At 39.3% G+C, this 26,202-nt stretch overlaps 1 protein-coding gene across 2 annotated transcripts in view; it reads left to right on the top strand.

The window, feature by feature from the left end:
* LOC126418590 (E3 ubiquitin-protein ligase FANCL) overlaps positions 1 to 23,395 on the top strand; it is a 112,071-nt gene extending 88,676 nt beyond the window's left edge. The window contains exon 11 of one of the 2 annotated variants that reach the window (XM_050085421.1): positions 23,035 to 23,395. The gene's annotated coding sequence lies outside the window, so the exon portion shown is untranslated. The remainder of the gene's footprint in view (positions 1 to 23,034) is intronic. The other variant, XM_050085422.1, reaches the window with a different exon arrangement.
* The last annotated feature ends 2,807 nt before the right edge of the window (positions 23,396 to 26,202 follow it).

Genomic DNA, 26,202 nt, shown 5'->3' with positions numbered 1-26,202 from the left:
TGATTTAGAGGCACCTCTGTACTCCCAACTAGTAAGTTATGCAGATGATACCTCACTTTTGTTCTTTTGCAAATAAACTCATGACTTGACATTGGCCGCAACTGATGGCTTAAGTCAAATAACTACTTACTTCCATGATCAAGGTCTAAAAGTCAATATTAGCAAATCCCAGTTATTACCATTTAAATGTGGTAATTCATGCCAAACCTGTTTTGATAGTATAAGTGGCATCAAAAAAGTAGACACTGGCAAATGTAAATTTTTGGGGATATACCTAGATGAAAATCTTAGATAGGTAGAACATATCAATGTTGTATGCAATAAAATCAGCAGTTCACTGCACTTAATTAGCAAACTATCACAATTAGTCTCTGAACAAACATTAAAAACTGCTTATTATGGGACAATATTTACATATATTAATTGTGGAATAGAGGTATGGGGATGTGCTACTGATAGACACATGAACAGAATCCTAACACTGCAGAAAAGAGCAATCAGGTCCATGCGTCGACTAGGATACAGAGATTGATTTAGGGAAACCTTTGTACAACATAAATATCTAACAGTATACTCCTTGTATCTGTACAAATTAATAACATTCTTTGTGGACCGTAAAAATAATGAAGCTAAGTGCTCTGATGTGCATACCCATAACACAAGACAAAAAGATTTCTTTTTCAGAAACGGAACTAAACTAAAGACAACCGATCATAGTCCTTGGATAAATGGCCAGATATGTTTTAACAAACTGCCAAATGCTATAAGATGCCACAGAGGTAAAGTATTCAAAAGGGAATTAAAATCATTCTTAACACTCAAATGTTTGTACTCACTGAATGAATACTGATATTAAAATGTAGCTATCCTTAAATGTAGGCCTAACTTTTCTATCTATTGATGTACTATTCTGAGGTGATTGTAATATATATTATTTTTGCAACAACATGCTGTAAATTCAGATACCTATACTATGTAACAACTGTATGTTTCATTATGAAGTACTGTACCATATATTGCCAAGAGTGTCACCCTTAAGCGACTTCTTGTAAATATGAATTGCAAATTCGTACTGTTCGTACAAAAATTGTATAAAAATGCTATGACATTTGCAAAAGTCGCCAGTTGGTGACTATATGCAAAAAAAGACAATAAATAAATGTTAAATGTATTACTGCTATTTGTTCATGGAATTTAGACTCACTCATAATAGTCTTCATAACTTATTAACCTGTGTTATTACGAGTAAGATGTTTAATATTGAAAAGCTGATCACAACTGAGTTGGATAAATATGCATAAGAGTGAAATCTACTTTAGTGGTGATCTCTAAAATTATTTAAAGTTCATTTAGAGCACCAATTAAAAATCAACTGGGCAATTGAGAAGAAGAAGTCTCGAAATCTGGCAGAAAACTTAAAGGGATTCTGGTCGTATGCAAAGTACACCAGTGGCAAGAGGCAATCAGTACCTTAACTGCATGACAGCAATTGAAATGTTACTGATCACAGTGCCACTAAAGCAGAGTTACTGAACATGGTTTCCCAAAATTTCTTCACCAAAGAAGATGAATTAAATATTGCAGAATTTGAATCAAGAACAACTGCCAACATGAATAATTTAGACATTGCTGTCCTCAGTGTAGCGAAGCAGCTTAAATCACTTGATAAAGGCAAAGCCTCTTGTCCAGATCAGACCAGTTAGGTTCCTCTCAGAGTATTCTGATACAATAGCTCCATGCTCAGCACTCATATACAATCGCTCAGTCATTGAAAGATCCATATCTAAATAGTAGAAAGTTGCACAGGTCACACAAGTACTCAAGAAAGGAAATAGGAGTAAACTACCGAATTACAGACACACATTACTAATGTTGAGATGCAGTAGGATTATGGAGCGAATACTGTGTTCAGACATTATGAATTACCTCAAAGAAAACAACTTGTTGACAAACAGCTGGCACAGATTCAGAAAATACCATTCTTGTGAAACACCACTAGCTCATTATTCTCATGAAGTAATGGGTATTATTGACAGGGTTGTCAAACTGATTCCATATTTTCAGATCTCCAGAAGGCTTTTGACACCGCTCCTAGCACGCAATTTTTGCTCAAATTATGTGCCTACGAGTATCATCTCAGTTGAGTGATGAGATTTCCTGTGTGAAAGATTTGTGGTAATTGATGGAAAGTCATCGAGTAAAACAGAAATAATATCTGGCATTCCCCAATTAAATCTTATAGGCCCTCTGCTGTGCCTGGTGTACATAAACAATTTAGAAACAATCTGAGCAGCCCTCTTAGATTGTTGGAAGACGACGCTGTCATTTACCATATAGTAAAGTTGTCAGATGCTGAAAACCAACTGCAAGATGAGTTAGACACAATATCTATATGATGTGAAAAGTGGCAATTGACTCTTATGTAATGAAAAGTATAAAGTCATCCGCATAAGTACTAAAGGACTCTACTAAATTTTAATTACACGATAAATCACACAAATCTAAAGGCTATACATTCAAATAAACACATAGTTATTACAATTATGAATAAATTAAATTGGAACTTTCACTTAGGTAATGTTGTGGGGTAAATGAACAAAATACTGTGATTTATTGGCAGAAAACTTAGAAAATGCAACAGGTCTACTAAATAGACTGCCTACACTATGCTTGTCCTCTTTTGGAGTACTGCTGCATGGTGCAGGGTCCACTGGCAGAGGACAGCAGAAAAGTTCAAAGAAAGGCAGCTTGTTTTATATTATTGTGAGATAGGGGAGAGAGTGCCACGGATATAATTTGTGAATTAGGGGGGCCAGTCATTAAAACAAAGGCATTTTTTGTTTCTGCAGTATTTTCTTGTGAAATTTCAGTCACCAACTTCCTCCTCCAAATGCCAGAAAGTTTTAAGTATTTGTTTTTTCCTGTGTGCTGTTCGAGGGTGGAATGGTAGAGAAATAGATTGAAGGAGGTTCGATGAACCCTCTACCAGGCACTTAATTGTGACTAGTAGAGTTATAATGTAAATTTGGATGTAGATGTCGAAGAAGGTAAATAAGGCATAAAGAGTCAGCACCTGTCTACAATACAGATCAGTAGACATTGAGGGCCACCTCCGTTCAGGATGGACTGGCTGAGAGGGAGGTAGGGGTGGGTGTGGAGGGGAGTAAGTTGTTGATAGACTTCTCTGTTTCACAACAAAAGGTCCTGCACTTCCTTAAACAAGTTTCAATTCCTCATTGGCAAATTTAATTGAGCCACATTGTATGAAGGATAGCCATAAAGTTTTAGTTAATAATTATTACATAATTAATTTTGGTTTGTTTACAGTTACATGTCTGCAGTCTTCGTAAATACTGAAATTTCAGCACCATAGCAAGTGGCTAGAGGAGCATGAGTCTATCCTATGCAAGCCTTTTCATCTCCAAATAACTACTGTAGCCTACATCCATTGGAACCTGCTTTCTGTATTCATATATTGGTCTCCCTCTACAATTTTTACCCTCCGTACTTCCTTCCAATACTAAGTTCATGATTCTTTGGCGTCACAGAATGTAATGTATCCTATGGACTAATCAAGTCAAGTTGCACCACAAATTTCTTTTCTCTTCAATTCTATTCATTACCTCATTAATAGTTACATGATCTACCCAGCTAATGTCCAGCATTCTTCTGTAGCACTACATTTCAAAAGCTTCTATTCTCTTCCTGTCTGCACTGCTTATTGTCCACATTTCACTTTTTTAGAAGGCCATACTCAAGAAAAATGCATTTAGAAAAGATTTCCTAACACTTAAATTTATATTAGGTGTTAACAAATTCCTAGTTTTCAAAAATATGTCAATATTTCAGTATTTACGAAGACTGCAGACATGTAACTGTAAGGGTAGTTGATACTCACAATATAGTGGAGATGCTGAGTCACGGATAGGCACAACAAGAAGATTGTCGGAAAGGAAGCTTTCAGCCAACTAGGCCTTCATCGGAAGTAGACAACACACACACACACACACACACACACACACACACAAGCACAGTCTCCACCTGCTGAGGCCACGTCTCAGGAGCCACAGAGACTGTGGTCCCTGTATGTGTGTTTCATTTGCATGTGTTTATCCTTTTCATAATATTTTCATATTCCGTCCTGTGTTTTCCATGGTGTTCTGTTTCAGAAATGCTAGCACACATTTTATATCCTCTCTACTTCTGCCATCATCAGTTACTTTGCTGCCCAAATAACAAAACTCATCTACTATTTTTTATGTCTTGTTTCTTAAACTAATTCCCTCAGCATCACCTGATTTAATTTGGCTATATTCCACTACCCCTGTTTTGATTTTTTTAGTTCTTCTGCATGAACTTTAATTCCCACTCTAAATTCTTATTTTGTTTCCTTTACTGCTTGCTCAGAGTACATATTGAAAAACATTGGGAATGGGCTACAACCCTATCTTACTCTCTTCTCAATTACTGCTTCCTTTTCACACCCTTTGACTCTTGTGACTACAACCTGGTTTCTGTATAAGTTGTGAATAACCTTTTGCTCCTTGTATTTTATCCCTGCTACCTTCAGAATTTTAAAGAGAGTATTCCAGTTAACATTGCCACAAGCCTTTATAAGTTTACAAACACTATAAACGTAGGTTTGCCTCTCTCTGTTCTATCTTTTAGGATAAGTTATACAGTCAGTACTACTCTGTGTGTTACTACATTTTCCAGGAACCAAACTGATCTTCCCCAAGATTCTCTTGTACACTTTTTTCCATTCTTCTCTAAATAATTGGTGTCACTATTAACTGATAGTTAAAAACTCACGCCTGTCGGCACCAGCTCTCTTTGGATTTGTATTAGTACACTTTTCTTGAAATCTTATGGTATTTCGCTTGTCACATAAACCTTGCACACCAGATGGAATAGTTTGTCATGGCTAGCTTTCCCAAGGCTATCAGTACTTCTGACAGAATGTTGTCTACTCCAGTGGCCTTGTTTCGACTCGCAGAATGTATACACCCTGGGAAACCCGGGAATTTTTTCATCCTGGAGAAAATCAGGAAAACCCAGGATTTTCTTAGAATTCCAGGAATCTGTCATTGTTTTAGCTTTCAGTTAAATTTTTGGAATTGTCATTGGTAAGAACCAATACGCTGAAAAAGAATATTACTATATACCGCCATTGCAGAATGATACTGCAGCAATAAACATAAACAAGAGAAAAAAAATGAACGTAGAACTCAGGTTGCATTGGAAATGTACCATATACAACACAAGCATCTGCCAACAGCAAAATGTGTCAGAAGCTTTAGGATGAAGACTATGCAATGCTTAGTAATAACAAACAGTTTCCGGTGAGTGTAATGTCACAACTATTTCATTGGACTCGTTTCAGCAGTTGCCAGCAAACTCAAACGCATGTGCAGTTGAATCGCATATGAGCAGTACCTTCTCCCACTTCTGGCTTCATGAACTGTTTCGGCAGTAGCAGCAAGTAGCCAGATGCCACCTGTAATTTTTTTCTGTTGTGTCCAAGCTGTCCAGTCTGAGTAGTAATGAGGAGGGTGGTAGTCTCCATGTGACCTGTGTTTACATTTAGTGATTTTGCCGTTTCCTCTTCATTGACAGCTCTCACATCAAATGAAAATGAAATGGATTTCTTTGGCCAGGAGCTACCCAGTTAATTAAAATTCATTTACATAATTACAGAGGACTAAAATGTATTATTAGTTTCAGATGTTATTTTATTTCCACCTTTTTAACAACTGAGCAATAATTGCCTTGCACAACAATGAAGTTTCTTTTGTTGGTTTGCTAAAGAAATGTGGCTTTTATTAATCATTTCTGCTGAGGCAGTCAGTTGATTTGAAATGAAGTGTTTCATTCCACACTATTGACTAGTTTCAACAGTTTGCTAAATTTCAAGTTGCATGTTTTCATCTTCTGGTACGTATGGTATTATGCCATAATAAAGCACCAAACATGAAATAATACAGTACTGGTACTCCAAGAAAATTTAGATGCCAAAAACTACAATGAGGAGCTTAATATCAGGTTGAGGCCCACTTCATTGTGAATATAGACATACAAATGTGCACTTTAGGCCAAATTATGCATTTTAGTATGGTTTACGAAATTCTGATGCTCTTGGATGTCTTCTTTCTTTTATGACATAATGTAAGGTCTCTTAATGTTTTACACATACAGACATATGGGCTTCCTACATCATCTAGTTGCACATTCGTAATAACACTGTTTTCTGGCACTCTCTGGGAACTGCTGAAACAAACGTATTTCACACACAGCCACAGGAAAAATCTTGTGAATGGTGGTTTGAAAAGCATTACTTTCAACATAAATTTTCTTTTACACAAGATGACTTATGATAAGTGCGAGAACGTGCAATGAATTTCTTAAATCATGAAGCATTCGATTCTGATTTAAAAAATCAACAATTTGAGGATGAGCCATTTAGTAGAATTTCTTGCCCAGAGCAGACGTTTCTGTCATTATTTAAAATTTTATAGGCACAGTTGTGTTGTATCTTTAAGTGTAATACCTGCAAAAAAAGGCCAATATTATACGTGAAAGCTTAGTTTCTTTTGCAGCTTATTAATTCTAGAGACCAATATTACAAGCAAAAGCTTTTCTTTTCTTGTAGCTACACAATGTATATTGATTTAAAGCATTAACTTTTCCTATTTGTGTGTTTACACTATTTAACAGTGATGTCGCTATTGGCTGTGATAACATCATGTGGCATGTGCTCTGAACATCCACCACCATCAGCTGGCGAGATAACGTGACATGACCTATGACTGGCTTACAAAAGTGCATGGCAATCTCAATTTCAATGCACCAGAAACTAGCATGCTGCACATCAAAGATCTTTGAACACATGCTGTTTCCTCTCTCCTGGGTTTTATTTTCTAATGTGCTGGGAAGTTCTATGCCGGTGTATAAAACCGTAACCACTCAAAAGATTAATAAGTTTTACAGTTCTGAAGGAAAGTATATTGTCACTTCACATGAAAAAGTGTATTTTTAACCATCAAATTTGGGGATTATTATTATTATTATTATTATTATTATTATTATTATTTCTTTCCTTTCTCAGACATCATGTCTGGTTAAAAATGGAAAGTGACATGGACCTTGATCAAGTGTGACTTCCTTTTAACTGTACGGTATATGTTACATTGCATTTAGGAACTTTCGGGTAATTGAACATGTATCAATAATTAGAGATTTCTGTAGTTGTATATATAAGTTCGGATGTAGCTGTATTGCGTTGATGTACTGGTGAATATTGCGTGGTATGACTCCTGCAGTTGATAGTATAATTGGTATAATGTCAACTTTATCCTGATGCCACATCTCCTTGACTTCCTCAGCCAGTTGGGTGTATTTTTCAATTTTTTTTTACCTGTTTTCTTCTGTATATTTGCTGTATTGGGTATGGATGTTTCGATTAGTTGTGTTAATTTCTTCATTTTATTGGTGAGTATGATGTCAGGTTTGTTATGTGGTGCTGTTTTATCTGTTATAATGGTTCTGTTCCAGTATAATTTGTATTCATCATTCTCCAGTACATTTTGTGGTGCATACTTGTATGTGGGAACGTGTTGTTTTATTAGTTTATGTTGTATGGCAAGTTGTTGATGTATTATTTTTGCTACATTGTCATGTCTTATGGTGTATTCTGTATTTGCTAGTAGTGTACATTCGCTTGTGATGTGATCTACTGTTTCTATTTGTTGTTTGCAAAGTCTGCATTTATCTGTTGTGGTATTGGGATCTTTAATAATATGCTTGCTGTAATATCTGGTGTTTATTGTTTGATTCTGTATTGCAATCATGAATCCTTCCGTCTCACTGTATATCTTGCCTTTTCTTAGCCATGTGTTGGATGCGTCTTGATCGATGTGTGGTTGTGTTTGATGATACGGGTGCTTGCCATGCAGTGTTTTCTTTTTCCAATTTACTTTCTTCGTATCTGTTGATGTTATGTGATCTAAAGGGTTGTAGAAGTGGTTATGAAATTGCAGTGGTGTAGCCGATGTATTTATATGAGTGGTTGCTTTGTGTATTTTGCTAGTTTCTGCTCATTCTATAAAGAATTTTCTTAAATTGTATACCTGTCCATAATGTAGGTTTTTTATGTCGATAAATCCCCTTCCTTTCTGCTTAATGTGAATCTTTCTGTTGCTGAATGTATGTGATGTATTCTATATTTGTGGCATTGTGATCGTGTAAGTGTATTGAGTGCTTCTAGTTCTGTGTTACTCCATTTCACTATTCCGTATGAAACGGTCAATATTGGTATAGCATAAGTATTTATAGCTCTTGTCTTGTTTCTTGCTGTCAATTCTGTTTTCAGTATTTTTGTTAGTCTTTGTCTATATTTTTCTTTTAGTTCTTCTTTAATATTTGTATCATCTATTCCTATTTTTTGTCTGTATCCTAGATATTTATAGGCATCTGTCTTTTCCATCGCTTCTATGCAGTCGCTGTGGTTATCCAGTAAGTAATCTTCTTGTTTAGTGTGTTTTCCCTTGACTATGCTATTTTTTTTTACATTTGTCTGTTCCGAAAGCCATATTTATATCGTTGCTGAATACTTCTGTTATCTTTAGTAATTGGTTGAGTTGTTGGTTTGTTGCTGCCAGTAGTTTTAGATCATCCATGTATAGCAAATGTGTGATTTTGTGTTGGTATGTTCCAGTAATATTATATCCATAATTTGTATTATTTAGCGTGTTGGATAGTGGGTTCAGAGCAAGGCAGAACCACAAAGGACTTAATGAGTCTCCTTGGTATATTCCACGCTTAATCTGTATTGGCTGTGATGTGATATTATTTGAATTTGTTTGGATATTAAGTGGGGTTTTCCATTGTTTCATTACTATGTTTAGGAACTATCAATTTAGGATCTACTTTGTATATTTCCAATATTTGTAGTAACCATGAGTGGGGTACACTATCAAAAGCTTTTTGATAATCAATGTATGCATAGTGTAGTGACTTTTGTTTAGTTTTAGCTCGATATGTCACCTCTGCATCTATTACCAGTTGCTCTTTACTTCCTCGTGCTCCTTTGCAGCAGGCTTTTTGTTCTTCATTTATAATTTTGTTCTGTATTGTATGTGTCATTAATTTCTGTGTAATGACTGAAGTTAATATTTTGTATATTGTTGGTAGGCATGTTATGGAGTGATATTTTGCTGGGTTTGCTGTGTCTGCTTGATCTTTAGGTTTCAGATAAGCTATTCCTTCTGTAAGTGTATCGGGGACTGTGTATGGGTCTGCAATGTAACTGTTAAATAGTTTATAATAGAGGGAAACATTCCACGCAGGAAAAATATATCTAAAAACAAAGATGATGTGACTTACCATACGAAACCGCTGGCAGGTCGATAGGCACACTGTCTATCGACCTGCCAGCGCTATCGTATGGTAAGTCACATCATCTTTGTTAAATAGTTTAGTTAGATGTGAATGTGTTGAGGTGAACTTCTGTAGCCAGAAATTTGCTATTTTATCATTTCCAGGGGCTTTCCAATTGTGTGTAGAATTAATTGCTCGGGTGACTTCATGTTGCAAAATTATCACTTTAGGCATTTGTGGTATCATCTTGTATGTGTCTGTTTCTGCTTGTATCCACCGTGCATGTCTGTTATGTTGTACCGGGTTTGACCATATGTTGCTCCAAAAGTGTTCCATGTCTGTTATGTTTGGTGGATTGTCTATTTTAATGTGTGTGTGTTATCTATTGTCTGGTAAAATTTCTTTTGGTTTGTGTTGAATGTTTGGTTTTGTTTCCTTCTATTTTCACTTTTTTTGTATCTTCTAAGTCGTTTGGCCAATGCTTGTAATTTCTGATTCTTTTCATCTAATTGCTCTATCGCTTCTTGTTGTGAGATTTTACCTAACCTTTTCATTTTTTGTCTGATATTTCATTTCTTATAAATTGTGTTAGCTGTCTGATGTCTTTTCTCAGTTTCTCTATTCTGATCTGTAGCCTGTGTTGCCATGCTGGTTTTGTGGGCTTCTTCTGTGTGTTGGTTGGTTCTGATCTCTGCCTAGTGTGTATATTTAGTGTAGTGAGTGCTCCTATATAAACCAGTAGTTGCAACTCTTCCCTAGTTGTATTTTCATTTATTTTGTTGTGTATGATTGTGTTGATAGTTGTTATTGTTGTTTCGACTTGTGGGTTATTTGGAGGTCTATGTAAGAATGGTCTAATGTCTGTATTTGTGTCTTTGTATTCTACACTCCTGGAAATTGAAATAAGAACACCGTGAATTCATTGTCCCAGGAAGGGGAAACTTTATTGACACATTCCTGGGGTCAGATACATCACATGATCACACTGACAGAACCACAGGCACATAGACACAGGCAACAGAGCATGCACAATGTCGGCACTAGTACAGTGTATATCCACCTTTCGCAGCAATGCAGGCTGCTATTCTCCCATGGAGACGATCGTAGAGATGCTGGATGTAGTCCTGTGGAACGGCTTGCCATGCCATTTCCACCTGGCGCCTCAGTTGGACCAGCGTTCGTGCTGGACGTGCAGACCGCGTGAGACGACGCTTCATCCAGTCCCAAACATGCTCAATGGGGGACAGATCCGGAGATCTTGTTGGCCAGGGTAGTTGACGTACACCTTCTAGAGCACGTTGGGAGGCACGGGATACATGCGGACGTGCATTGTCTTGTTGGAACAGCAAGTTCCCTTGCCGGTCTAGGAATGGTAGAACGATGGGTTCGATGACGGTTTGGATGTACCGTGCACTATTCAGTGTCCCCTCGACGATCACCAGTGGTGTACGGCCAGTGTAGGAGATCGCTCCCCACACCATGATGCCGGGTGTTGGCCCTGTGTGCCTCGGTCGTATGCAGTCCTGATTGTGGCGCTCACCTGCATGGCGCCAAACACGCATACGACCATCATTGGCACCAAGGCAGAAGCGACTCTCATCGCTGAAGACGACACGTCTCCATTCGTCCCTCCATTCACGCCTGTCGCGACACCACTGGAGGCGGGCTGCACGATGTTGGGGCGTGAGCGGAAGACGGCCTAACGGTGTGCGGGACCGTAGCCCAGCTTCATGGAGACGGTTGCGAATGGTCCTCGCCGATACCCCAGGAGCAACAGTGTCCCTAATTTGCTGGGAAGTGGCGGTGCGGTCCCCTACGGCACTGCGTAGGATCCTACAGTCTTGGCGTGCATCCGTGCGTCGCTGCGGCCCGGTCCCAGGTCGACGGGCACGTGCACCTTCCGCCGACCACTGGCGACAACATCGATGTACTGTGGAGACCTCACGCCCCACGTGTTGAGCAATTCGGCGGTACGTCCACCCGGCCTCCCGCATGCCCACTATACGCCCTCTCTCAAAGTCCGTCAACTGCACATACGGTTCACGTCCACGCTGTCGCGGCATGCTACCAGTGTTAAAGACTGCGATGGAGCTCCGTATGCCACGGCAAACTGGCTGACACTGACGGCGGCGGTGCACAAATGCTGCGCAGCTAGCGCCATTCGACGGCCAACACCGCGGTTCCTGGTGTGTCCGCTGTGCCGTGCGTGTGATCATTGCTTGTACAGCCCTCTCGCAGTGTCCGGAGCAAGTATGGTGGGTCTGACACACCGGTGTCAATGTGTTCTTTTTTCCATTTCCAGGAGTGTATATATGCCAGCTGAAATTTTTCTTCTATATCTAAATTGTGTGTCACTTTGTGTTCTATTTGTGCTTGTTCTGGTGGCTGTCTTAAGATTCGTTTTCCTCTGATTGTTTAATTGATGTGTTTTGTTCTTTGTTTGTTTGCTCTGGGATGTTTGAGTCCATTACTGTATTTTCTTCTTCTTCTTCTTCTTCTGATTACACATTATTTTGTTCCAGTATTTGTTGTACTTGTTGTTTGATGTTTTCTAATTCTGACTGGGGTATCCTGTTATTTTTGATTATTACATGGATCTGATTAGCTAGTCGTTGTTCTGTTAAAAATTTTAATTCTGGGTATCTGGTAATAAATGTTGTGTATACTTGTGATCTGTATCCAGTTGTGTTGGTTCCTAAGTTTGTTGCTTGGTAATAACAGAACATGAGGTGTCGGTTAACTTCATCTGACCATCTCATCCTCTGTCTTTGTTTTCCTTCTAGAATGGTTGCAGGAAGCATATCCTGCAAAACACCTCTATTTGGATTTAAATCATTTTTCATGTGGCTAGCAGTGTCGTTACCATTGTGGACGGGCATAGGGTTCAAGTGTGGTCCCCTACCATGACAGCGTTTGTCCGAGGCTTCATTAGTTCTGTCCTGAACCAACTAATCACACTAAAAGGGGGGTTAGCCCTATTAGTGGTTTGTTCTTTTCATCGCCTTTTATGACTGGCAGAACATACCGGAGGCCTATTCTTTTCCCGGGCCTCCACGGGGTTTATTATTTTTATTATTATTCTCCCCCCCCCCCCCCACCCCCCCTCGCTTGTCTGTATGTACACTCTGACCCTTATCTCCCATCTCATTTTCATCCTCTTCCCTTTCTATAATACGTATTCCTACAGCTGTTTCTGTTTTGTCCCAAGTTCTCTATAATTTTGCTACAGGCAGTATCTGTCTTTCTTCTGGTTATACATGCTTCAACAGCCTCGCATTTGTTCTCTAGCCATTCCTACATAGCCATGAACTTCCTGTCAACTTTATTTTGTTAGACATCTGTATTCCCTTTCACCTGTTTCATGTGCTGCTTTTTATATTTTCTCTTCTCAGCAATTAAATTATATATCTTTTTTGATATAGAAGGGTTTCTGCTAGGTCTTGGTTTTTACCGCTTTGATCCTCTGCTTCCTTCATTATTTCATATCTCAAAGCTGCCCATCTGTCTTCTACTGTATTCCTTTCTCCTGCTGCAATCAGTGGTTGTCTAACGCTCCCTCTGAAATTCATCTCCGTAATTTCCTACCGTTCTGCAATGCTGTAAATTTTAATCTACAATTCATAACCAATAATTATCGTCAGAGTCTACATCTGCCCCTGGCAATGCCGTACAGTTTCAGATCTGGTCCCAAAATCTCAGTCTTACTGTTATCTAATCATTCTGAAACATTCCAGTGTGTTCTGGTTTAGTTTCTCCATATTTACAACCTTCTCTCATGATTCTTAAATCAAGTGAAAAATAACTTACGCTCTGTGCAAAATTCTACCAGGAAGGTTCCTCTTTCATTTCCACATTCCAGTCCATGTTCGCCTGCTACTTTCGCTTTTCTTACTACCTAATTCCAGTCACCAATCACTATTAAATTATCATGTCCTGTAACACTCTGAATAATTTCCCTTATCTCATCATACATTCTCAGACACGGGATGAGTTGGTTAAGTTTGCAAGCTGCTGGAAATTGCACTGACTAGTGTCAAATGATTGGCAGCTGCTGTGAATCAGTGTACTGGAAGAGCTTTCAAGAGTCATGTACCTATGATACCGGTCCCTGAGGTGTACCCGAAGTACCCTCTCCTGTACATCCTGTGTCCTCTGCAGAAAGTACAGGATCTGTCCTTACTCATCCACTTGACTACAAGTGGTGTGTCAGTGGTAGAGCTAGGCGTCCTGTACAGGGTAGAGGATGGATGGGGACCAAGGAGAACTCGGGGTTTTGTACTGGCCCTCTTACCAACAAGTTTTAGGTGCTGTCTTTAACTGAAACTGAGCTCATGAGACTCACTTCACCTGTTTCAAGGTAACCTGTTTTGTCCAGTGTCAAGAGGAGGCAAACGCAGAAAGGCAGGGGTCTTACTAATCATCGACAGTTCAAACATAGGATGAATGACAGTACCCCTTAGGGAAATGGCAGCAAGGGGCAGGAAAGGAGACCAGGTGCACTCAGTGTGTATGCATGGGGTGTCATTCATCATGTTGAAGAGGCTGTTCTGGCAGCCATAGCCATTGAGGGAACAGGGTGGAAGAAACTGCAGATTGTGACACATATTGGAATAAATCATGCCTGTCGTCTGAGATACGAGATCATACTTGGGTCATTCCAGTGACTGGCAGGGAAGGTTGGGAAGACCAGCCTTGTGTGTGGAGTTTCAACAAAGCCCATAATTTGCAGCATTGTCTCCGGAACGTTTGATTCTTAATCAAATGGAAGGACTGAAGGAGAGACTCTTTATGTGCTATGACGAGGCAGGTTGCGGCTTCCTGGACCTTGGCTATAGGTTTGAGAACTGTAGGGTCCCCCTAAATGGGTAAATTGTACACTACACAACAGAGGCTGCAATTCAGGTAGCTGACTATGAGGGGTGCACACAAGGTTTTTTTTAGATTAGGCAACTCTCCACCTAATCCAGATAGCGATAGCTGTAGGAAACCTTGAAGTATCAGTGTAATGCTGAAAGAAATGTCTCACACAGGTGGAAATATTAAAAACCTAATGGTTAATTGGCGAAACATTCCCAACAAAGAGCCAGAGTGTGAAGTGCTCATGAAAAGCAGTGAAACTTGCATAATGCTAGGTACAGAAAGTTTGTTGAAACCTTGAATGGATAACCATGAGATTTTTGGGGAAAATTTAAGTGTATATCGAAAGGGTAGGCAAATGGGGAATGGAGGTAGTGTATGTCACAGCAGACAAGAAAGTCAGATCCTGGCCATAAATTGATGATTAGGTCCTTCTATCGTCCACCAGACTCATCTCTTGATGTAACTGAAAACTTTAGAGAGAACCTCAGTTCTTTTGTACATAAGTTCACATTTTAACGGTGATCGTTGGTGGAGATTTTAAACATCCAACAATTAATCAGGAAAATTCCTTTTTTGTTGGTGGTGGCCATGATAAGACATCCTGTGAAACATTACTAAATGCTGTCTCTGAAAGCTATGTGGAACAGATAGTTATCAACCCCACTCGTTATGGAAATATATTGGATCTAATGGCAACAAATAGACCTGGCTTCATTGAGGCTGTCCACATCAAAACTGGTATCAATGACCATGATGTTGTTGTGGCAACAAAGATAACCAAAGTACAAAGGACAAGTAAAACAAGCAGAAAGATATACATGTTCTGTAAACTAAATAAAAAGTCAGTCATACCTTAGTGAGGAACTTGATACTTTCAGCACAGGGCAGGAGCATGTAGAGGAACTATGGCTCATGTTTAAAAGAATAGTTGACCTTGTGCTGGATCAATATGTATCCAGTAGAACAGTTCATAATGGGAAGGAACCTCCAAGTTATACAGTCACTGTAAGAAAACTTGTAAAGAAACAGAGATTACTGCATAATAGGTGTAAAACAAAGTGCAGGACAATAGATAGTTGCTGAATGAAAAGCATTTGGCTGTCAAGAGAGCAATGTGTGATACCTTGACTACCAAAGCAGAATATTGTCAAATGATATTGCACAAAACTGAAAGCAATTCTGGTCGTATGTAAAAGCTGTTAATGGCAGCAAAGTTGTGAATGAGACAGAAACTGAAATGCTTAACTCTGTTTTCAAATGTTTTCTTACGAAGGAAAAGCCAAAGCGCCGTGTGTCGAAACCTGCAAAGTTTCGGTATTGTTCGACTTCGTGCCTCTCTGGTGGTTGTGCAGAATCTTTCTACCAGAGAGGCTTGTGGTGCGAATGTAGTCCGCGAGGCTATGTGGGTTGGTCAGTGAAGGAGTCTTGAGTTTGCAGTGGCACGAACATAGTAAGTGTGTACAAAATGTTTCTCCTGAAATTACTTAAAGATAAATTTTCATTAATGACTTCAATAATCATTCTTTTATGTTTCCCTACAGTGCAAGGAATCATCATCTGTAACTCTACTACGTCAGGCGCTTGCAAATCTTCCCTCAAGTTGTTCATTTTTATCTACTGCAAACTCTAATGCAGTTGCAAACAGGTCAGAAAATGGAGTGGGTAGTTTACTATACACCCCCCACCCCCCCTTCCAAATACCATTTCCCACTCTATCAACCCATGCCTTCCCTCCCCCTGTTTGTTGCTATGTTAGCAAAATACTTTACAACACACACAGACGCCACTCGCTTGACCCACAATTTCTGCGTTGACAACAAGGCAGCGTCCCAGCACTCCGCGCAGCTGTTGCATTAATTCCGTTACACTACCATCACCTTTTTCTTGACAAATCGTTAGCTCAGATTCAAGGTGAATTTTTGTTAAATGTGATATCCCTACCACGTTTCTAGCTTCCACAGTACTTCGGAATGTAACCTGCAATGTAAGAATGACTATATTAAGGCAATCACAACTGGTGCCAAGCACTTAAAATGGAGACAAGTCCTACCACATGACAGGCTCAAAATCCTACCACCTTCTTATTGCACTCCACTACCATTAGTGTGGTAGGAGCTATGGAGTGGTAAGGTGCTTGTCTAACATTAATTCAAACATCCTTTAAAACAAATTTATTAACAAACAATTCTTACATAATAGTTATTAAAAGACATATTGCCCTACCACCTTTTTTCTTTGCTTTAAAGGGTAGCCTTTGTAGCAAAAGCACTTAAAATACACAACAAATTGCAGTGAAACCCCTTATCATAAGTTTCATGCACACCAGTTTTTCTCATGCCACTGCTAACTCAAGACTCGTTTGCTGCCCAAGCCATGCTGTCTCGTGGACGACATTTGCACCACAAGCCTTCCTAATAAAGAGATTCTACACAACCAGCAATTCCATCAGAGAGGTACAGTGTCAAACAATACCAAAACTTTGCGGAAGGTTTTGACACATGGCACACCCAGGAGTAGGAAAATTGCTCCAATTTAATCCTCATACCATGGAAAAGATGAATGAAGTAAGTATTAGTGCCACCAACTGCGACATGGTCGCGTATACAAACAGTGATCCACTGTTGTCAAATGTTTTTTATTCCCGTCTTTGGTCACAATATGAATTCTTTAGATGATGACCGGTTTCAGTCCGTAATGACCATCCTCAGATCTTCTTTACAGCATGTCCTAAAGTGATAAGGCGATAATGGCATCATCAAAACATATAAATATAATCAGCATCGAGACTCGAACTCGGGACCTTTGTCGTGCTCTACCAACTGAGCTACCCAAGCACGACTCACGCCCTGTCCTCACAGCTTTACTTCCACCAGTACCTCACCTGCTACCTTCCAAACTTTACAGAAGCTCTCCTGAGTCGTGCTTGGGTAGCTCAGTTGGTAGAGCACTTGCCCGCGAAAGGCAAAGGTCCCGATTTCGAGTCTCGGTCCTGCACACTGTTTTAATCTGCCAGGAAGTTTCATATCAGTGCACACTCTGCTGCAGAGTGAAAATCTCATTCTGGATAATCAGCATCGTCTATATGACGATGCTATGCTGATTACATTTATATGTTTTGACGATGCCATTATGGCCTTATCACTTTAGGACATGGTGTAAAAAAGATCTGAGAATGGTCATCGCGGACTGAAACCAGTCATCGTCTAAAGAATTCATATTGTGATCCAACACTGGAATATAAAACACTTGAAAGTATTAGTGCCACTGGTGTTGAGAAATCGTTATTATTGAACAAAGCTCCAGGGCCTAATGGAATTCCTGTCGGATTCTGCACTAACAGCCGAGTTAGCCTTCTTCTAACAATAATCTATCGTAGATCCCTTTAAAAAAAACCGTGTTCAGTTCTTGGTCACACATGTTGACAAGAAAGGTAGTAGATGTGATCCACAAAACTACCATCCAATACCCTTGAAATCGATTTGTTGTAGAATCTTAGAACATTTTCTGAGCTCAAACATAGGAAGGTATCTTGAACAGAATGACTTCCTCAATGCTAACCAGCATGGATTCCGAAATCATCATCTGATTCAGTGCCACACCTACGCTTACTGTCAAAAGTATGATCATAAATAATATTAAGTGATATTTGTTGACTGGATTGAGGACTTCTTGGTAGGGAGGAAGAAACATGTTATCTCACATGGGGAATCATTGACAGATGTAGAATTAACTTTAGGTGTGCCACAGAGAAGTGTGTTGAGACCCTTGCTGTCCATGTTGTTCATTAATTACCTTGCAGGCAATATTAATAGTAACCTCAGACTTTTTGCAGATGATGCAGTTATCTATGATGAAGTACTGTCTGAAAGAAGCTACATCAATATTCTGTCAGATCTTGTTAAGATCTCAAAGTGGTGCAAAGACTGTCGGCTTGCTTTAAATGTTCAGAAATGTAAAATTGTGCACTTCACAAAACAAAAAATAGCAGTATCCTAGGACTGTAATATCAATGAGTCACTGCTGGAATTGGTCAACTCATACAAAGACCTGGGTGTAACATTTTGTAGGGATATGAAAAGGAATGATCACATAGGCGCAGTCGTGGGTAAAGCAGGTGGTAGATTTTAGCTTATTGATAGTGTTTAATCCGTGGGAGAGTGTCACAGAGATACTGAAGGAAGTGAATTGGAAGACTCTTGAAGATAGACATAAACTATTCTGAGAAAGTCTATTAAAGGAGTTTCAAAAATTGGCTTTAAATGATGACTCTAACACCCGAACCTCCAGATGTCAGACAGTCAGATCTGTGCCAAACGTTGTACATTGATAGAGTAACAACCAAACCTCCGATTTAGTTCTTACTATGGCAGAATGGGTGTAAATATCAGTTAAAAGTAGCACCACATCTACCAGAGCTCAGTAAAGGCATGTGAGGGAATAATAGAAATGGCATCTGTGGGTGAGTTGGTGGAGTATTAAATCACTAACCGAAGGGTCCTGAGTTCTAAACCCAGGCATGACAGTTTTTTGAAACTGTTTCATGGGAGAACATTTTCCTGCCATGGAAAAAGACTTTTCAGGGCAGTCTGCTTTCACTTTGTTTCTTTGGATGTAGTAGATCTATAGAGTACATCGCTTGAGGACCCTTCTGGTGATGATGTCAAAGTCGTCGACTTTTAGTCATTCACTTGTTCACAAACAAACAATTCTGCTTGACCTGTGCTCATCGGTGTCTAAAGTTTCCCCTTCTGTGATGTTTGATACATTCCATTGATCAGTTATGTCCATCAGGAATGCAGCACACTTTTTCTCATCATCAGTTATTTTCATTGTACATACACAAGAGTTGCTATGTAACAGTTTGACGAGAATGTCAATAACGTTCCATCGATTCATTTCGCACAACAGCAGTATGTGTACTCAACACAAGATTTTAGCCACAACAAGCATATCTCATGTACGTGGCATTGCCATCTGCAGTCAGTTATTATTATTATTATTTACTACTACTACTACTACTACTACTACTACTAATACCTCCGCATGTGTGATGCAGTTGTTTCTTGATTCTGTTGTCCCATTGTTTATGTTTATTCTGTGAAACTACAAATGTACTAGCTGCTTGATCGCGAATAGTGTCTGTTCTGTTGCCCATGTCTGAGAGAACACCACAACTATCTATACAGATGTACTCACTAGATTTACAACTTTCAAAAAATGAAATAAAAGCAGACTGCGAAAAGAACATATCTACAAACTCCGAAAAGTCTTTATTCATGTCAGGAAAATGTTCCCCGTGTAACAGTTTCACGTGTAAACAGTATTAAAAAAAACTGTTATTCTGGGATTTGAACCATAGCCATTCATATGATCTAATACTGTACCAACTCACCCATGCTTGCCATTCGTATTATACATTCATAGATATGCCTTTATGGAGCTCTGGTAGTTTTGGTGCTACTTTTAATTAACGTTTATGCCCATTCTGCTGCACGACAGCACAAAGTACGAAGTAAATCAGAATTTTGATTGATACTCTATCGCCATAAAACGTGTGTTACAGATCTCAGTGTCTGGCATCTGGAGGCTTTGGTTTAAGAATATACTTCAGTTCCCTATGTATATTGCTCACATAGGAATCATTAGGATAAGATTAGAATAATTGCTGCACTTGCAGAGACATTCAAACAAATTCTTCCCTTGCTCAGTACATGAATGGAAAGGGACGAAACCCTAACTGGTACAATGGTGCATACCCTCTGCCATGTTCCTCACAGTGGTTTTGCAGGGTATAGATGTAGATGCAGACACATTCTTTCAGTCTCTAATTGTAGAGCTAATTGGCATATGAACTTGTACTATTGTTGTGGGGGTTGGCTTCATGTCTATCTTCTACATCTACATCTACATGATTACTCTGCAATTCACATTTAAGTGCTTGGCAGAGGGTTCAGCGAACCACAATCATACTATCTCTCTACCATTCCACTCCCGAACAGCGCGCAGGAAAAACGAACACCTAAACCTTTCTGTTCGAGCTCTGATTTCTATTATTTTATTTTGATGATCATTCCTACCTATGTAGGTTGGGCTCAACAAAATATTTTCGCATTCGGAAGATAAAGTTGCTGACTGAAATTTCGTAAATAGATCTCGCCGCAACGAAAAACGTCTTTGCTTTAATGACATCCATCCCAACTCGCGTATCATATCTGCCACACTCTCTCCCCTATTACGTGATAATACAAAACGAGCTGCCCTTTTTTGCACCCTTTCGGTGTCCTCCGTCAATCCCACATGGTAAGGATCCCACACCGCGCAGCAATATTCTAACAGAGGACGAACGAGTGTAGTGTAAGCTGTCTCTTTAGTGGACTTGTTGCATCTTCTAAGTGTCCTGCCAATGAAACGCAACCTTTGGCTCGCCTTCCCCACAATATTACCTATGTGGTCTTTGCAACTGAAGTTGTTCGTAATTTTAACACCCAGGTACTTAGTTGAATTGACAGCCTTGAGAATTGTACTATTTATTGAGTAATCGAATTCCACCGGATTTCTTTTGGAACTCATGTGGATCACCTCACACTTTTCTTTATTTAGCGTCAACTGCCACCTGCCACACCATACAGTAATCTTTTCTGAATCGATTTGCAACTGATACTGGTCTTCGGATGACCTTACTAGATGGTAAATTACAGCATCATCTGCGAACAACCTAAGAGAACTGCTCAGATTGTCACCCAGGTCATTTATATAGATCAGGAACAGCAGAGGTCCCAGGACGCTTCCCTGGGGAACACCTGATATCACTTCAGTTTTACTCGATGATTTGCCGTCTATTACTACGAACTGCGACCTTCCTGACAGGAAATCACGAATCCAGTCGCACAACTGAGATGATACCCCATAGGCCCGGAGCTTGATTAGAAGTCGCTTGTGAGGAATGGTGTCAAAAGCTTTCTGGAAATCCAGAAATACGGAATCAACCGGAGATCCCCTGTCGATAGCGGCCATTACTTTGTGCGAATAAAGAGCTAGCTGCGTTGCACAAGAACGATGTTTTCTGAAACCATGCTGATTGTGTATCAATAGACCGTTCCCTTCGAGGTGATTCATAATGTTTGAATACAGTATATGCTCCAAAACCCTACTGCAAACGGACGTCAATGATATAGGTCTGTAGTTCGATGGATTACTCCTACTACCCTTCTTAAAGATTGGTGCGACCTGCGCAGTTTTCCAATCTGTAGGTACAGATCTATCGGTGAGCGAGCGGTTGTATATGATTGTTAAGTAGGGAGCTATTGTATCAGCGTAATCTGAAAGGAACCTAATCGGTATACAATCTGGACCTGAAGACTTGCCTGTATCAAGCGATTTGAGTTGCTTCGCAACCCCTAAGGTATCTACTTCTAAGAAACTCATGCTAGCAGCTGTTCGTGTTTCAAATTCTGGAATATTCCATTCGTCTTCCCTGGTGAAGGAATTTCGGAAAACTGCATTCAATAACTCCGCTTTAGCGACACAGTCGTCGGTAACAATACCATCGGCACTGTGCAGCGAAGGTATTGACTGCATCTTGCCGCTTGTGTACTTTACATACGACCAGAATTTCTTCAGATTTTCTACCAAATTTCGAGACAATGTTTCGTTGTGGAACCTATTAAGGCATCTATGACTATGATAATGTGTTCACTGTGCTGTTTGTAGTAGTTTATGCACATTCTGGCTGTAGTTTGCCCTCGCTTTCTGCTGTTTGAGGTATCCAGCACAACAAGGCCATCTGGCTGATGTTAGAAAGCCAGGTCAGTCAATTATCCATATAGTTACTTGCGCAGTTACTAAAAAGACTGCTGCTCCTCTTCCGAAACCACACGTCCTTCTGGCTTCTCCATAGATACACATGCATTGTGGTTGCGCTAAGGTATTACTTTCTGTATCGTTTAAGCTTTCTAACCATCCCATTTTGGCAACGTATGTAGTTCATGGAGGCATTGAAATTTGTATTGTAAATATTGCCTGTATAATCAAAATTTATATAGTAAGTATTACCTATATAATCCACACCCAGAGGGATTGTTTGGACAAGACTTGGTATCAGGGAAGGGCTTAAAATGGTAAGTGGATCCTTCTATCATATACCAGAGTCATCTCCTGACATAATGAAAACTTTAGAGAAAAGCTCACTTCACTTATATGTTAGTTCCCCAATCATATTGTAATCATTTCTGGTAACTTTGGTCATCCAACTATAAGCTGGCTCGCATTCGGGAGGAAAACTGTTCAGACCTGCCTCCAGCCATCCCGAATTAGGTTTTCTGTGATTTCCCTAAATTGCTTCAGGCAAATGCCGGGATGGTTCCTTTGAAAGGGCACAGCCAACTTCCTTCCCTAATCCGATGGGACCGATTACCTCACTGTTTGGTGCCCTCACCCCGAAACAACCAACAATCAACTGGGAAAATTGTAGTTTTGTAAGTGTGCCAAGAAATCCTATGAAACATTACAAAATGTGTTCTATGGAAATGTATTGGATCTAATGGCAACAAAGAGACCTGACTCTTTGAGGAGGACCATGTCGAAATTGGTATCAGGGACCATGATGCAATTGTGGCAGCAACAATGACTACCAAAGTACAGATGGCAATTTCTCTCTCTCTCTCTCTCTCTCTCTCTCTCTCTCTCTCTCTCTCTCTCTGTGTGTGTGTGTGTGTGTGTGTGTGTGTGTGTGTGTGTGTGTGTGTGTTTAGTATAGAGGCTAATCAGTGACAGTGAACCCAAGGCTTTGTATTGTTGCAGATGTTGCAGTACGCATATATGGTCTATGGTCTGGCATTGTCATACTCACAGAGATGGTGCTCCATGTGTGGACAAACTCTTCGAATTTGAAACTTGATTACAATACGCTTTTCTAATGCACTGACACAGTTATATTACAACTGGTACATTACATGTTACAATTCGCAGGCTTCTAGTGATAGAGGGCTGTAAATATGTAGACATGACGAATAAAGACGTAGAACCCTAATAACAGTTGTTTTATTTAAAGAGCTTGAAGGGTTTTCACATAAAAAATTTGGAGGTACTACTCTGGACTTAATTTAGATTAAATATATTGAATGACATATTTTAACCATCGTGTGTTCAAAATAGAATTTGTTTTTGGGTCAACATTGTATTAAATTCTTTTGTGATGTTGCTTTAAAGATTTTAAAACAATAAACATTTATTGTTCTTTGTATTACATCTGAATGTAATTATTTACAATACAAATTGTTGTTATTGACAATTATTGCAAACAATTTTTTGAATAGAATTGTACACGCAGTGTCCACACAAAATACACATCATTGTTGCAGTGCTCTTTTTTGAACTCCCACAGAGGGTATCTATGTCCCATGCATATTGTTTTCTTGAGGATTCAATGATGCTGAAGTTGAGGGATGTGGATATTGGAGCCTGAGAAACACTTCAAGATCTACTGGGAGGCAAATTTCTGCATCAAATGGGCCTTTCATTTCCTTTCAGCACCACATACATTTCCTAGATATTCATTCCAGCTATATTTATTAAAAGGGAGAGAGAAAGAGAGAGAGAGAGACCATCTTGTTATTCTGGATACACTGTATATAGCACATGACTTGTTGAGCATGCTCACTCCACCTCTGGACCTATTCTAATTCAGAATTATGTCTGGCTTTCTGCTTTCAGATCTTTGTCTCCACCATAGCTAACTGCTTACTTCAAAATAACTTTTTTATGTATAACATAAGGGTCTGATCTTTTTGGTAACCAAATATTGAAGAACCTACAGCTCTTGTCTTATTGGGCAAAAATTCTGGAGTCCTTTTCTTTCCTCGCACAATTCCTAAAGGTGTAATATTTTTTGATACAAGTATGTGGCTAGGGGTATAGAGGTATACCAATTATTGGTAGTCAAATTTCTGTTTGTAGTGACTATGTCCTTGAGAAGGTGCTTTACAACTTCTGTCTAGTTTGAAACAGAGTATGGGCCTAGTGGATGTTTACTGACATAAACCTCAATTTCCACAATAAAATAAATGTGAATCTGCCATTGCATACATTTTGATGCCATATTTGGCAGGTTCAGATGGCATACATTGAATCCCTGAACAGAGTCGATGAAATGGATGCAATATTTCAAAAACAGTAACATGTTCATTGATGCTGTAAGATTTTCTCATGTTTTAAACAAAATTCAAATGTACACCTCATGGCAACAGATTTACCAAACTACTTTCTTTCCTGATGGATTGTGCTGTCATGAAATCTATGCCACCTCAAAATTAGTAGAAATCTACGATAACTCATGGCCTCTCTGTTAAGTATTATTCCTGCCCCATGCTTTCCCCATAACTCTTCCACATGTACCAAACCCCATTTTTCAAGCCAATTTGAATACAGATATTGACAGAGGCCAATAGTCCATCCACAATTTCAGGGCCATGCATACATTGGACATAATTTTTCGATTTATGAATTAGTGTGTCTTAGAATTGCATCAATCATATTTACACTGAAAACATTAAAAATAAAAAAAACAAAAGACATTGTACTTAAGTTATGTAAAAAACAGCGTGGTGAAGAATAAATGTGACTGAAAACAGAACAAGAGACGTCACGAGTTATATTCCGTACAAGTGTAGGCACATACTGACTAAATTTTTGTGGACTGAATAGTAGCCACAGCAAAGGGATGGTGTGGGGCAGGCGCCAAGAAGAGGATTGTCGTGAGGAAATTCTGGCGCCAATATTTGTAGAAGCTGACTGCAAGCAATGGGCATTTAAAATAATCCAGGTGGTGTACAAAATACAATGGTGTGACCATTGGATGGTTAACTTATGTTTTATAGGTCAATGTTTAGAGTAAGCTGTCATTCATCACACCAACTAGAAATTTTGTCCAAGACATCTTGAGACCAATGACCTCAGCAGTTTCATCTCTTAGGAATTCACTGACACAGGACATATTGAATGTATCTATAGTCACTCAGCACGCCAAGCAGAAAGGGGGCTTGATCGCCACTTATGTTTTGCATAGGTGTTGTAACACACACATAGAAAAATGAATTACATGTAATTTGAAAACATGGAAGACAAGCCAGCAGAACTTTCGATAACGTGTCATTGTTGCGTTCACTTGGAGAGCGAGTGTTGATTCATATATGAGTTGTCATTCTTTGCTTGTCATGATTACTCAAGTTAGTTTTCTTACTTTTTTTTATTTTTTAAGTAGTGTACCCAACTCTAATGAAAAAAAAACTTGTTGAACGAAAAGAATAAGTGCTGTCAAAACTAGAGGATTTGAAAAATATTTTCGAGTGAAAATGCAAATTTTAACCGTGCAATTAGTAGTAACATACTGTGCACATGGGACGACTCAAATGCAATATGTTGCTGACGTGAGTTGGTAAAGCGTCGGTAGCGAATCATTTCCTATGTGGATAAAGAAGGCTCCTCACACGGCGCTACTGCAGTCTCACCATCAATCGCTTGCAACGCATTGCAACCAGTTGTCAGCAACTCGATGCCCACGTTGCCAAACGATCTGAGTTGCGCCGTGTTCCCAAACACAGCTCTGAGCTCTGTATTGGTTTAATTTGAATATGAATAAGTGGGTTGTGAACATTAGCTTTGTATGGGAAGTAAAAAAAAAAACCATCTCATTTCATACAACTACAAGCTCCCTGGCTACTGAGGAGAGGTTTACCAGAGACAGTGAAGTATGAAAAGAATTTCATATTACAGGTGTAGTCTACTGTAAATCTATCGTTTAAAATAAAATTACCAGTACATCAATGGAAGGAAATATAAAAAAACCATAAATCATACCAATAGCATTCTTTTGTGTGGCTAGCAGCCTTTATTGTTCCGCAAGATTACATTGTCAAGCGGAAGCGAACAGTGAAAAGCCACAAACTTCTGGTAAGTCTAAATAGAGTGATG

The sequence above is a fragment of the Schistocerca serialis genome, chromosome 9 (genome assembly GCF_023864345.2).
Source record: "Schistocerca serialis cubense isolate TAMUIC-IGC-003099 chromosome 9, iqSchSeri2.2, whole genome shotgun sequence".
NCBI lineage: Eukaryota > Metazoa > Arthropoda > Insecta > Orthoptera > Acrididae > Schistocerca > Schistocerca serialis.
This window is presented reverse-complemented; position numbering and strand designations above follow the sequence as displayed.